This window comes from Vicugna pacos, chromosome 6, assembly GCF_048564905.1.
Source record: "Vicugna pacos chromosome 6, VicPac4, whole genome shotgun sequence".
In the NCBI taxonomy this organism is placed as follows: Eukaryota; Metazoa; Chordata; class Mammalia; order Artiodactyla; family Camelidae; genus Vicugna; species Vicugna pacos.
Window position 1 is genome coordinate 29745595 of NC_132992.1, and position 12730 is coordinate 29758324.

At 37.4% G+C, this 12730-nt stretch overlaps 1 protein-coding gene and 1 non-coding gene across 2 annotated transcripts in view; one reads left to right on the forward strand and one right to left on the reverse strand.

Annotated features, from left to right (window-relative positions):
• LPCAT4 (lysophosphatidylcholine acyltransferase 4) overlaps positions 1-12730 on the reverse strand; it is an 89546-nt gene that overhangs the window by 9035 nt on the left and 67781 nt on the right. The window lies entirely within an intron of this gene.
• TRNAV-AAC (transfer RNA valine (anticodon AAC)) lies at positions 6960-7032 on the forward strand. Its single transcript has one exon. It is a non-coding gene; the product is annotated as a tRNA-Val (tRNA).

Below are 12730 nucleotides of genomic sequence, written 5' to 3' on the forward strand. Positions count from 1 at the left end.
ATTTGCTTTTTGTGCCTTTAATTATTTAGCATAAATCATCTATAACCATATCATGATGAGTTATTAAATTTAGGACTCAAATCCATAATAATTATATGCAAATTACTATGTAATTAAATTAAACACAACCATGTACTATCTATATACAGAGAAAGTTTTGGTCCTAATTTCCAATTCTTTCTGTGGAACTGATGAAAACCCTTAGTGTATCTGGTACAGATTTCTATTCTTCCATCTTTTGTTCATCTTTAATGTCTCCTGCAATGTTCATGCTTTTTGTCAGGTTGTTACTTCATTATCTTGATTTCTTATCAGTGATTACAGAACAATATCAGTCTTTGTGGCAATTTTTAATATTTTAAATGGCTTCATTAACTTTTCCTAAAATATTCCACATGTGCCTGCAATTAGAAGTAGTTTCTTTGTTTTTGCCCTTCTCCTCTCTGCCTTCTAATTTAGGTGCTCTAGTATAATTTATTCTGTCAGTGCTGGACTGATGGGCCAGAGGTTTTATACATGTTGTCTTTTTTGTAGAGTAACTCTTCGATTGGGATTTGTAGTGAACATGCTGATCTTTTCTCCCTTTTCCTCCTTAACACAACTTGGATTTTGTTCAAAAATCTAGCTGCCCCACACACCCATTTGCCACAGGGGTGGCCAGGTTGGGTGGAATCCAGCTGAGGTTATCCTTTTCACCTGGTCAGTGGCTGACTTGGAATGGATGTGTGACCCTGGACTATGGACATAAAGGACAGTCTGTTGAGGAGCTTCTGGGAAGTTTCCTTACACTTCATGAGAATGCGTATGAATGAACACTTTCTCTTTATTCTCTGGAGGTTTCTGAGTGTGACATCTATGACTGCTTGAGCTACCTTTAACCCTTAGGACCAGTGATGACTTAGGATAGCACAGTGGTGAGAGGCAAAGAATCTGGCTCTTTGATGACAGAATTGAGCCTCTGAACATACCAAATTTATTCTGTTTGAACTTAAAGGACTGCCCATTTAAAACAAACAGATACAGGTCAACATATATGAACTCCATGGTAACCACAAATCAAAAACCTATGATAGACACAGAAATAAGAGAGAAAGGAACACAAACATACCACTAAGGAAAATCATCAAACTGCAAGAGAAGAAACTGAAAGAAGAAGAAAAGAACAGGGAAGACCTACAAAACAACTGGAAAAGAAGTAAGGAAATGGCAGTAAGTACATACCTATCAAAAGTTACCTTAAATGTCAATGGACTGGGAAGGGATAAATTGGGAATTTGGGATTAACAGATAAACACTACTATATGTAAAACAGATAAACAATAAAGACCTACTGTATAGCACAGGGAACTGTATTCAGTGAAACTAGAAATCAATTACAGTAAGAAAAACGGGAAAAGCACAGGCCCATGGACTGTAAGCAGCATGCACTAAAAAGCTAATGGGTCAATGAAGAAATCTAGGAATAAATCAGAAAGTATCTTGAGACAAATGAAAATGGAAACACACTACTCTAAAATCTGTGGAATGCAGCAAAAACAATTTTAGGAGAGACATTTATAGCAATACAGGCCTACTTCAAGAAACAAGAAAAATCTGAAATAAACAACCATCAAATAAACATTCCATCTAAAGGAACTAGAAAAAGAAGAACAAAGTCCAAAGTCAGCAGAAAGAAGAATGAAGATCAGAGAGAAAAATAAATAAAATAGAGACCAAAAAAACAAAACAAAACAAAACCCCCAAACCAAAACCAAACCCTAGAAAAAAAAGAGAAGACCCAAATAAAATAAGATATGCAAGAAGAGAAATTACAACTGATATCACAGAGATACAAAAATATCATAAGAGAATCCTATGAAAAGTTATATCCCAACAAATTGGAAAACCTAGAAGAAATGGACAAATTTTTATTAACATACAACTTTCCATGACTGAATCAGGAAGAAACATACAATCTGAGCAGACCAAACACTAGTAGCAAAATTGAATTTGTAATAAAAAAAAAAATCTCCCAGCAAATAAAAGTCCAGGATCAGATGGCTTCATAGGGGAATTCTACCAAACATATAAGAGAGCTAATATCCATGCTCCTCAAACTATTCAAAAAAATTGAAGAGAATCAAACACTCCCAAATTCATTCTATGAGGCCACCTTTACCTTGATACCAAAACCAGACAAAGACACTAGAAAAAAAAACAAATTTTCAGGTCAATATCTCTGATGAATATAGATGCAAAAAATCCTCAATAAAATATTAGCAAATTGGATTCAACAATATATAGAAAGGATCATACACCATGATCAAGTGGGAATTATTTCAGGGATGCAAGGATGACTTAATATTAAAAAAAGGATCAGTGTGATACACCACATTAACAAAAGGAAGGATAAAAATCACATCATCTCAATAGATGTAGTAAATGCATTTGACAATATTAACATATCAACCTCCATGATTGTAAACTCTAATCAAAGTTTGTATACAGGGAATATATCTCAACATAACCTAAGGCCATTTATGACAAACCCACAGCTAACCTCATACTCGATGGTGAAAAGCTGAAAGCTTTTCCTCCAAAATTGGTAACAAGATAAGGAAGCCCACTCTTGCCATTTCTATTTAATATAGCATTGGAAGTTTTAGCCACAGCAATCAGACATAGAAAATAAATTAAAGGCATCCAAATTGGAAGGGAACAAGTAAAATTATCCCTATTTGCAGAAGACATGATACTACATATAGAAACCCCTAAAGTCTCCATCAAACAGCTACTAGAACAAATAAATTCAGTACAGTTGCAGGATACAGGATAATATACAGAAATCTGTTGCTTTTCTATCCACTAATAATGAACTATCAGAAAGGGAATGCAAAAAAATATATATATCCCATTAAAAATGGCATCAAAAAGAATAAAATACCCAGGAATAAACTTAAGCAAGGAGGTGAAAGATCTACACTCTGGAAACTATAAAACACTGATGAAGGAAATTGATGATACAAAGAAATGGAAAGATATCCTGTGTTCTTGAATTGGAAGAATTCATATTGTTAAACTGTCCATTCTACCCAAACCAATCTACAGATTTAAGGCAATTCCCATCAAAATACCTATGACATTTTTTCACAGAACCAGAACAAATAATCCTAAAATTTGTATAGAATCACAGACACCACCAATTGCCAAAGCAATCTTGAGACAAAGATCAAAGCTGGAGTAATCATGCTCCCTGATTTTAGCCCATACTATGAAGCTACAGTAATCAAAACTGCATGATGTGATGCTGGCACAAAAACAGACACATAGATCAATGGAACAGAAAAGAGAGCCCAGAAATAAACTCACACAACTATGGTCAACTAATCTATGACAAAGAGTGGTGCTGGGAAACTGGACAGCTACATGTAAGAGAATGGGATTAGAACATTTCCTTACACCATGTACAAAAATAAACTCAAAATGGATTAAAGACCTAAAGAAGACCTAAAAATACAATACTCCTAGAACAGAACATAGGCAGAACACTCCTTGATATAAATCACAGCAATATTTTCTTAAAAATCTGTCTCTTAAGGCAAAAAAAAAAGCAAAAATAAACAAATGGGACCTAATTATAACTGAAAGTTTTTGCAAGGTAAAGGAAACCTTGGACAAAATGAAAAGACAACCTACTGAATGGGAGAAAATATTTGCAAAATATATGACCTATAAAGGATTAATATCCAAAGTTTATAAACAGCTCATATAACTCAATATAAAAATATAAAGAACCCAAGTAATACATGAGCAGAAGATCTGAATAGACTTTTTTTTCTGAAAAAGTATACAGATGGCCAATAGACATATGAAAAAAAATTCTCAACATTGCTAATCATCAGAGAAATGTAAATCAAAACCACAATGAGATACCACTTACACCTATCAAAATGGCTATTGTCTAAAAGTCTACAAATAACAGATTTTGGCAAGGATGTGGAGTAGAGGAAACTCTAATACACTGTTGGTGGGATTGTACATTGGTGCAGCCACTATGGAAAACAGTATGGTGGCTCTTCAAAAATAGAACTACCATATGATTGAGCAATTCCACTGCTAGGTATACATCTGAAGAAAGTGAAAACACTAATTCTAAAAGACACATGCACACCATTGTTTATAGCAGCATTATTTACAATAGCCGAAATATGGAAGCAACCTAAGTGCCCATCAAAAGATGAATAGATGAAGAAAATGTGGAATGGAATATTACTCAGCCATAAAAAGAATGAAATTCTGCCTTTTGCATTAATATGGATGGACTTAGAGAATATTATGCTTAGCAAAATAAGTCATACAGAGAAAGATAAATATTCTATGTTATAACTTATATGTGGAATCTAAAAAAAAACAAATGTATATAACAAAACAAAAACAGACTCACAGATTTAGAGAACAAACTAGTGATTACCAATGGGGAGGAAAAAGAAGAGCAAAATAGGGGTATGGGATTAAGAGATACAAACAACTATGTATAAAATAAATAAGCAACAAGGATATATTGCACAGCACAGGGAAATATAGCCATTATTTTATAGTAGCTTTAAATGGAATATAATCTATAAAATATTGAATCACTATTTTGTACACCTGAAACTAATAAATACTGTAAATCAACTATACTTCAATTAAAAAAAAATCAAAGAATCAGGACCAGGGAAAACATAAGTAAGGAGAAACAAGATACTATATTCAGTAAGATTAATTTATTTGATTTCCTCTCATTAGTTTTAAAATCGATTTTATTGAGGTATATTTTAAACCATAATTTTAAAAACATTTGTATTTTTAAACAATTATATATTCACAGGAAATTTCCAATATAGTCCAGAGAGGTCCATGTACCATTCTCCCAGTTTCTCCCAATGGTCATTATATAACAAGTACAATATCAAAACTAGGAAACTGGCATTGTTTGAATGTGTATATACAAGGGAGAGCGTATAGCTCAAGCGGTAGAGTGCTTACCTAGCAATGCATGAGGTCCTGGGTTCAATCCCCAGTACCTGCTCTGAAAATAAATAAATAAACTTAATTACCTCCCCCTGCTTAAACCTGCTTAAAAAAAAAGGAGTTATAGAATGTGCATATACAGCTCTGTACCATTCTATCTTGTATGTATATTCAGCTAACCATCATCACAACCTAGATGCAGAACCATTCTGTCATCACAAAGGTCTCCATTGTATTACTTCTTTGTAGTCACACCTGTCCCTCTCCTCCCCATCACCCTTCATCCCTGGCAACCACTAACTAATCTGTTCTCCATCACTGCAATTTGGGATACTGAGAATGTTACATAAGTGGAATTATACAGCATGTGACTTTAAAAAAAGAAACAAACCTTTTCAGACTGGCATTTTTCTACTTAGCAAAAGTGCTTGTGTGAGCACCAAGGGCTGGTTGTTGGGGTCTTTTTTAAGGTAGGGTCACAAGGTGCCCTAGGTTTGTGCACAAGGCTCTGGTTGTAGGTGAGGTAGGAAGTTTAGGGCCTGTGAAGGGTGGTGGGGTTTATGACTTTGATAAGCCTGAGCTATTGTGAGATTAGGCATTACCTAGGGCTGTTAGTTTGTTAGGGCAAACACACTCAGTAAAGAATGTACTTTATCTGTTGAGGGATCACTGATAGACACCTGAGAGCCCAGGAATGGGGGTTGTTGAACTTTGAAGGACATCAGTTGGCCTAACATTCCCCCCTAACAGATTGGCAGTGACAAATCTTTGTAACAGGGGCGAAGGTCTCATCTTCTGTATCTACTTCCTGCTGAACTGTGGGCATTGCATCGTCCCTGCCTATTGTGCCAATCTGTCCGGGGTTATGTGGCCCTGGCAGCCTTAAACGTGGGAGTGGAAAGAGATCCCAGTGGCATCCAAGGACTGCCTCCCCAGGATGCTGGCCTGGTTCATGGCAGCAATCTTAGTAGGAGGGGTGTATTCACTCCTAAGTTCATGGATCTTGGACCTCAAAGAGGCAACCGTTTTTAGTAAGAGAGGAATACAACATAAAAGTAGGTGGATACCAAGATCAATAGCTAAACCCAGTAAAAATAGAAGAAATTTAAAGATGGCTTATCTCTGGTAAATTATTTTACCAACCCACGTGTCACTGGCTCACTGACCGGCTGCCCCGTTGTGTCCCACAACACTGAGGGAGCAATATCTAGACTGAAGGTGAGAGCAGGCATTGGCTGGGCTGGGGGAAGGTAAGGAGGGAGTGTTTCAAGAGATGGAATCACATGTTCAAATCCAGAAGGCATGAAGAGTGTTCAAGGAACTGAAGGAAATCTGGCATGACTGAGGCAGAAAGAGTGAGTGGCAAGAGGTGACGCTGGGGCTAACAGGTGTGAGTGGTCTGATGAGTAGCTAGTGGGCCAAGTTGAGGATGATATACTGTGATCCAAGGACAATGACAGGGTTTAAATCAGACTTTGTGGTTAATTAGATGTGGAAGTGGTGATCAGTAATGATAGATTTACAACACATATTTCTAAGGAAAACTAGGAGTGTAAGAGGAAGAACAAGTTTTCGAGAAAAGTGTTTTGCCACTTTATTTTGCTTTTAAATATTAATATTTTTATTAGTTTAAGATGCTTATTTTGATATTTCAAAAACATCTGAAATCTGTTATGTAAAGTAAGATCTCATTTTTATTTCATATATTATATGTATTTTTATATATATATGAGAGAATATTTACAAAATTGTAAGAGTCCCTCTAGAGAGTAAGACTGCGGAAAGATTTCACCTCCTACTTTGCATATTTCTGTATTGTTTGAATTTATATCAGTGTGTGTTTCTTGTATAATTATGAAAATGTTGCCTATAATATGCTCAAACAATGAGGGAAAATGGATGAATGCTAGCGAGAAAAATATAGAAGAAATTATTGAATTAAGAAATCACTCAGTGGGGGAGGGGAGGGCAGGTATAGCTCAGTGGTAGAGCACTTGCTTAACATGCACGAGGTCCTGGGTTCAATCCCCAGTACCTCCATTAAAAAAAATAACTAAAATGTCATTACAAAAAAGAAATCACCCTTTTGTCACCACAATGTGATAACTGATTCAGGAAGAAATCATCGAAGGATATTAAAATCATTAGGAGAGACTGGTAGGAAACATGATGTTCTTGGTAAACTGATTGTAAGGAATGGTCCCAACTCTTCTCCTGTAGCCATGTCTCTTGTAACGTGGCTTTGATGCTCCCCCATGAATAGATGGAGTATGTTTCCCTATACCATGAATTTCAACTGTCCTTGTGAGTTATTTTGACCTACAGAATGTGGAAGAAGTGACAGTATGTCAGTCCACTGGGCCTCACTCACTTCCACTTGTTCCCTTAGAACTTGACCAATGTTATGAAAATAAACCCAGGCTAGCTTGCCAAGGAGGTCTGAGGTGCCAAAGGAACAGTGCATCAACACCCAGCTGACCAGAGATGCATGAGGAAGTCCAGCTGAAACCAAGAGAACTGCCCTCTGAGCTCAAATTGTGAACACCCAGAATCATAAGCTAAATAAATTGTTGTTTTAAATGCCACACAATTTTGAGATGACTTGTTATGCAGCAATAGCTATCTGGTCTAAAACCACACAGATTAGTTACCGATTGCGAAGGTGAAAATATGTGCATTCGATGGAGTGATCTGGTATTCACTGCCTTAACCCTCGCCAACAGTGAAATGACCTGACATTATTGTTTCCTTAGGGGATGTCATATCAAATACACAGTATTAACTATGCTATATTCTTGCCAAAACTGTTTAAATTGAATATAATCAAGCCTCTAAACCTCCAATCATGTATACAGGAAATACAGGAGACAGAAAAACAAGTGATATGACAGCATGAAGAAATAAACAAATCAAGATGCTTGGCCTGGACATTTTAAAAAACAAAAATGTGTTATAAAAAATAATGACTAAAGAAACAGAACAGTTCTGGAGACTGGGAAATCCAAGATCAAGTCCCTGGCAGATTTGGTGTCTGGTGAGAGCCTGTTTCCTGGATAGACAGCCATCTTTGCACTGTGTCCTCACCTGGCAGCTCTCCAGGGTCTATAAGGGCACATTCCCATTCATGAAGGCTCTACCCTCCTAATACCAAAAGGCCTCACCTCCTAATACCAGCACATTGAAGGTTAGGGCTTCAACATATGAATTTTTGGAGGAACACAAACATTCAGCCTATAGCATCAGTCAACCACAGAATCATGAAACAAATAATAAATAATGCTTATTGGAAGCCACTAAGCTTTGGAATGACATGTAATGCAACCATAAATAACTCATACATACAGATAATCTTAGCAAAAATCCTATAAGGTAACTGCCATTATTATCCACATCTTCTATATGAGAAAATGAATGCTTAGAGAGTTTAAATAACTTGTCCAAGGTCACAAAGCTCAGAAGTGACAAAACCAGGAATTAAAATCTATGCTGGTCTGATTCTAGAGACTAACTCCTTAGTATTACATTACAGATCTTCTGACTGAGGCCAATCTGTGCCCTAAGGTATAAAATGAACTATGAAATCCAGTTACAGAGCTAAAAAGATCTAGAGATAATGTATTCAGAACATGTACAAACATATGTACTCCTTTATTGTAACATTTTTTTTTTGTCACCTGGAGGCAGTGGCTCCAAACACAGCGCTTCTATTCAGGAAACAATTTGTCATGAAGAGCCTTATTAGTGTTCACCCCAGGCAATTCTAGAGCACCGGGGGACACAAAGACTTTTACAAAAAATAACCACCCTCCTGAGGAGAGTAAAGGATATTAATTAGGACAAAGCCTGAACATGAACATGTGGTCTCAGTCAGTTATTCTGGTTCAGGAGGAAGAAGTCTTTGAAGAAAGATTATAAACCAATGACAGAAAAGATGTTCAACATCGCTAGTCAGAGAAATGCAAATTAAGACTAAAATGAGATACAATCACACACCTATTAGAGCAGCTAAAATAAAAAATAGTGACAAGACCAAATGCTAGTGAGGATGTGGAGCAACCGGATTTCCCGTGCAGTGCTTGTGCAAATGTGAAATGGACAGCCCTAGTTATGCAGTTTCTTATAAAACCAAACATACAACCCCATCAGCAGACACACTGCTAGGCATTTATCCCAGAGAAGCGAAAATTTATGTCTACACAAACACATGTATGTGAATGTTCCTAGCAGCTTTATCTGTAATAACCAAAACTCGGAAACAACTAAAATGCCCTTCAACAGGTGAATGGTTTGATAAATTATAGTACATCTACTGCATGGAATACTAATCAGCAATAAATAGGAATGAAATATTGAAACGCACAACAGTTTGGATGGATCTCAAGAGCATTATGTGTGGCCCACTGTTGTCTATGGTAGTGTACCCTTAATAAACTCCTTTTCTATTGTCATAATTTAGCTCTGGTAAATTCTTTTACCAACAGACACATCATCATGCCACCGATGGGCCCCCGTTATGTCCCACAACATTCAGGGGGCCTTCTCTGAATCCCACACTGGTTTATGTTCGCCTACCCTGTGTCCTGTGGTACTTCACATTAATGTAATGTTTCTATTCATGGTCAGGTTATAAGTGCTAAAGGATAACTGTGTTTCCATTGTCCATCACTGTGTCCTTAGGGCTGGTGACACAAGAAGGAAGGGGGCAGGGCACAGCCATTTAAGAAATGGCACAGCAGTTAATACCAAGATGGCAGAAGATTCAACTCTTCAACCCCCAGGAGGCCTTGAGGCCCAAGATGGCGGGAGATTTGACTTCTTGTAGAACTTAGCTTCATTATACACTCATTGTAATATGTTAGCATGGTAAATGGCACTCCCACAGGTGCCATGGAAGTTCTGAGGCTGACCATAAATGGTCAAACAGTAGGCGGTAGCCCAGTTCCTGGGAATCCCAGTCCCTTCCCCAAAGTAGTTGGAATAATCCTCCCACTTGTTAGCATATGAAATAACTGAGCCCATAAAGTAACAACCCCACACCTTGTGGCTGCCCTCCCTTCTGAGTGAGATGGCCCACACTTTGCCTATGGAGTGTGTATCTACTTTTACTTTAAGCTGAGCACCCAACCCTCATGGCCTTTCTCTTGCCTTCTGAAACAGCCTTCACTCTGTCTGTGGAGATGTATCTCTCTGAATAAATCTACCTTTACTCAACTGTGGCTTGCTGTTGAATTCTTTCCTGCATGAAGCCAAGGACCCACACTTGGTGAGGTGCTTCCCAGGGACTCAACAGAGACCTGGGACATGGCCATCCTCTTGGGCCACATTTTTTTCTGTATCACTGGTGTAACATTTGGCTCATCATAAGTCCTCAATAAATATTTATTTAATGAAAAAAATAGAATTGTGTTCTGAAACCAGTATCACAGTTCTATCACATTTCTCCCCTTCCTAGCCTTTCAGTTCCTGAACACACCATAGTGGACCCTGTCAGTGCTCTGCCAAGAACCCTTGGTAAAACATGTCTGTGCCTTTTTTAATGGCTGAGATCTGCAACTCTCTAAGGTGGACTGTTCTTGGGCTATTAGATTGCTTATTACCAGCCTTATTGAGGTATAACTGACAAATTAAAATTCTACAGATTTAGGAAATGCAACATGATGATTTGATACACATATACAGTGTGAAATGATTACCATAATCAAGTTAATTAGCACATCCATCACTTCACAATGTTAGCTTTTTTTTTTGTAGTTAGAAGACACAATCTACTTTCTTAGCAACTGCAAACACACAATACAGTACTATTAACTATAGTCATGATGATATAGATGATATCCCTAGAACTTACTCATTTTTGAAAGATTGTACCCTTTGACCAATATCTCCCCGTCTTCCCCAGCCTCCAACCTCTGGCAACCACTGTTCTATTCTCTGCTTCTATGAGTTCAACTTTTTTAGATTCCACGTATTAGTGAGATCATACAGAATCTGCCTTTCTGTGTCTGGCTTATTTAACTTAGTGTAACTTCTGGGTATGCAGCCAAAGGAAATGAAATCAGCATTAGAGCTGCTTTGCTCAGGCAAAGACCAAAGGAAGTGACTGGGAGTTTACATTCCTCCTGTACCAACCCTCCCAGTCCTTAACTGCTGCAGAAGTATGAAAGCTCAGCCCCTCTGACTCCAGTTGAGATAAACTCTAAATCCTGAGCAATAATCCACATTCCAAAGGTCCCCTGCAGGATCTGGCAGAGGCCCAGACTTTGCGTGAGATTGCACCCTTTCCTGTCTTTCTTCCCTCCCTTTTCTGCTTCCCCAACTCTTTTACTAGTTTCTCTTGGGAGCATTTTCTTCCTTCCTTCCTTCCTTCCTTTCTTGGAAAAAATTCAAGAAATAGTGCTCTCATCAGCCATTTTTAAATTTAATTTTTAATAAAGATATAATTGATATATAACACTGTATTAGTTTTAGATATACAACATGATGATTTTTTAATTGTATTTTTAAACTGAGGTATAATTGACATATAACATTATATTAGTTTCAGGTGTGTAACATAATGAATTATTTGATGTTTGTATATGGAAATGGCCACCTCAGTAAGTCTAGTTAACATCCTTCACTTCACACAGTTACACTTTTTTGTGTGTGTGTGATGAGATCTTTTAAGATCTACTCTTAGCAACCTTAAAATATAAAATATAGTATTGTTAACTATAGTTACCATGTTGTACTTCACAACCCCAGGACTTATTTATCTTATAACTGGAAGTTTGTAGCGATTGACCACCTTCATTCATTTTCCAGCTCTTCCCCTGCCCAATCTGTTCTTTGTATCTATGATTTTTTTTTTAGACTCCACATACAAGAGGGATCATACAGTATTATCTTTCCAAGTCTGACTTATTTTACTTAGCATTATGCCCTCAGGGTCGATCCATGTTGTTGCAAATGGCAAAGTCTCCTTCTTTTTTATGGCTTCATAAAATTCCATTGTATACATCCATACCACTTTTTCTTTATCCATTCATCTGCTGATGGACACTTGAGTTGTTTCTATGTGTTGGCTACTGTAAATAATGCTGCTGTGAACATGTGGTGCAGATATCTTTTCAAGACAGTGATTTCATTTCCTTCAGATAAATACCCAGAGGTGGAATTGCTGGATCATATGATGGTTCTCCTTTGAACTTTTTGAAGAATCTCCGTAATGTTTTTTTTTTTTATAGTGGTTGCACCTATTTACATTTCCACCAATAGCGCACAAGGGTTCTCTTTTCTTCACATCCTCACCAACACTTGGGGAGCATTTTCTTAATAAATCACCTGAGGATGAATCTTCATTTTCAGTCTGCTGCTTTTGACTCAGGACACGGACCTACTCTGGCTTCCTTCCTTCCCTCATCCAGGTTTCTGTTCAGACACCATTCCCTCTGAGAGGTCTTCCTGAACCCCTGATATAAAGCAGCACCCTTCGTCCCTTCCCATCCTGCTCCTGTTGCCTTCCATCTCAATAGCCTTTTTTTTTTTATAGCACTAATGACTCTCTGAATTATATACTTATTTTTGCTTTTATTGACTGTTTTCCCAACTGCTTCCCTGATGGCTGCTTCATGAGGGTAGGGACTTTGTCTCTTTTGTTACTGCTGCTCTAGAACACAGCCCCTAGTGCCACTTAATAAAAATCACTTAAATCAATTATTACTCTTTCGTGCAGCAGGGAAATGTAGTAGTGGAAATT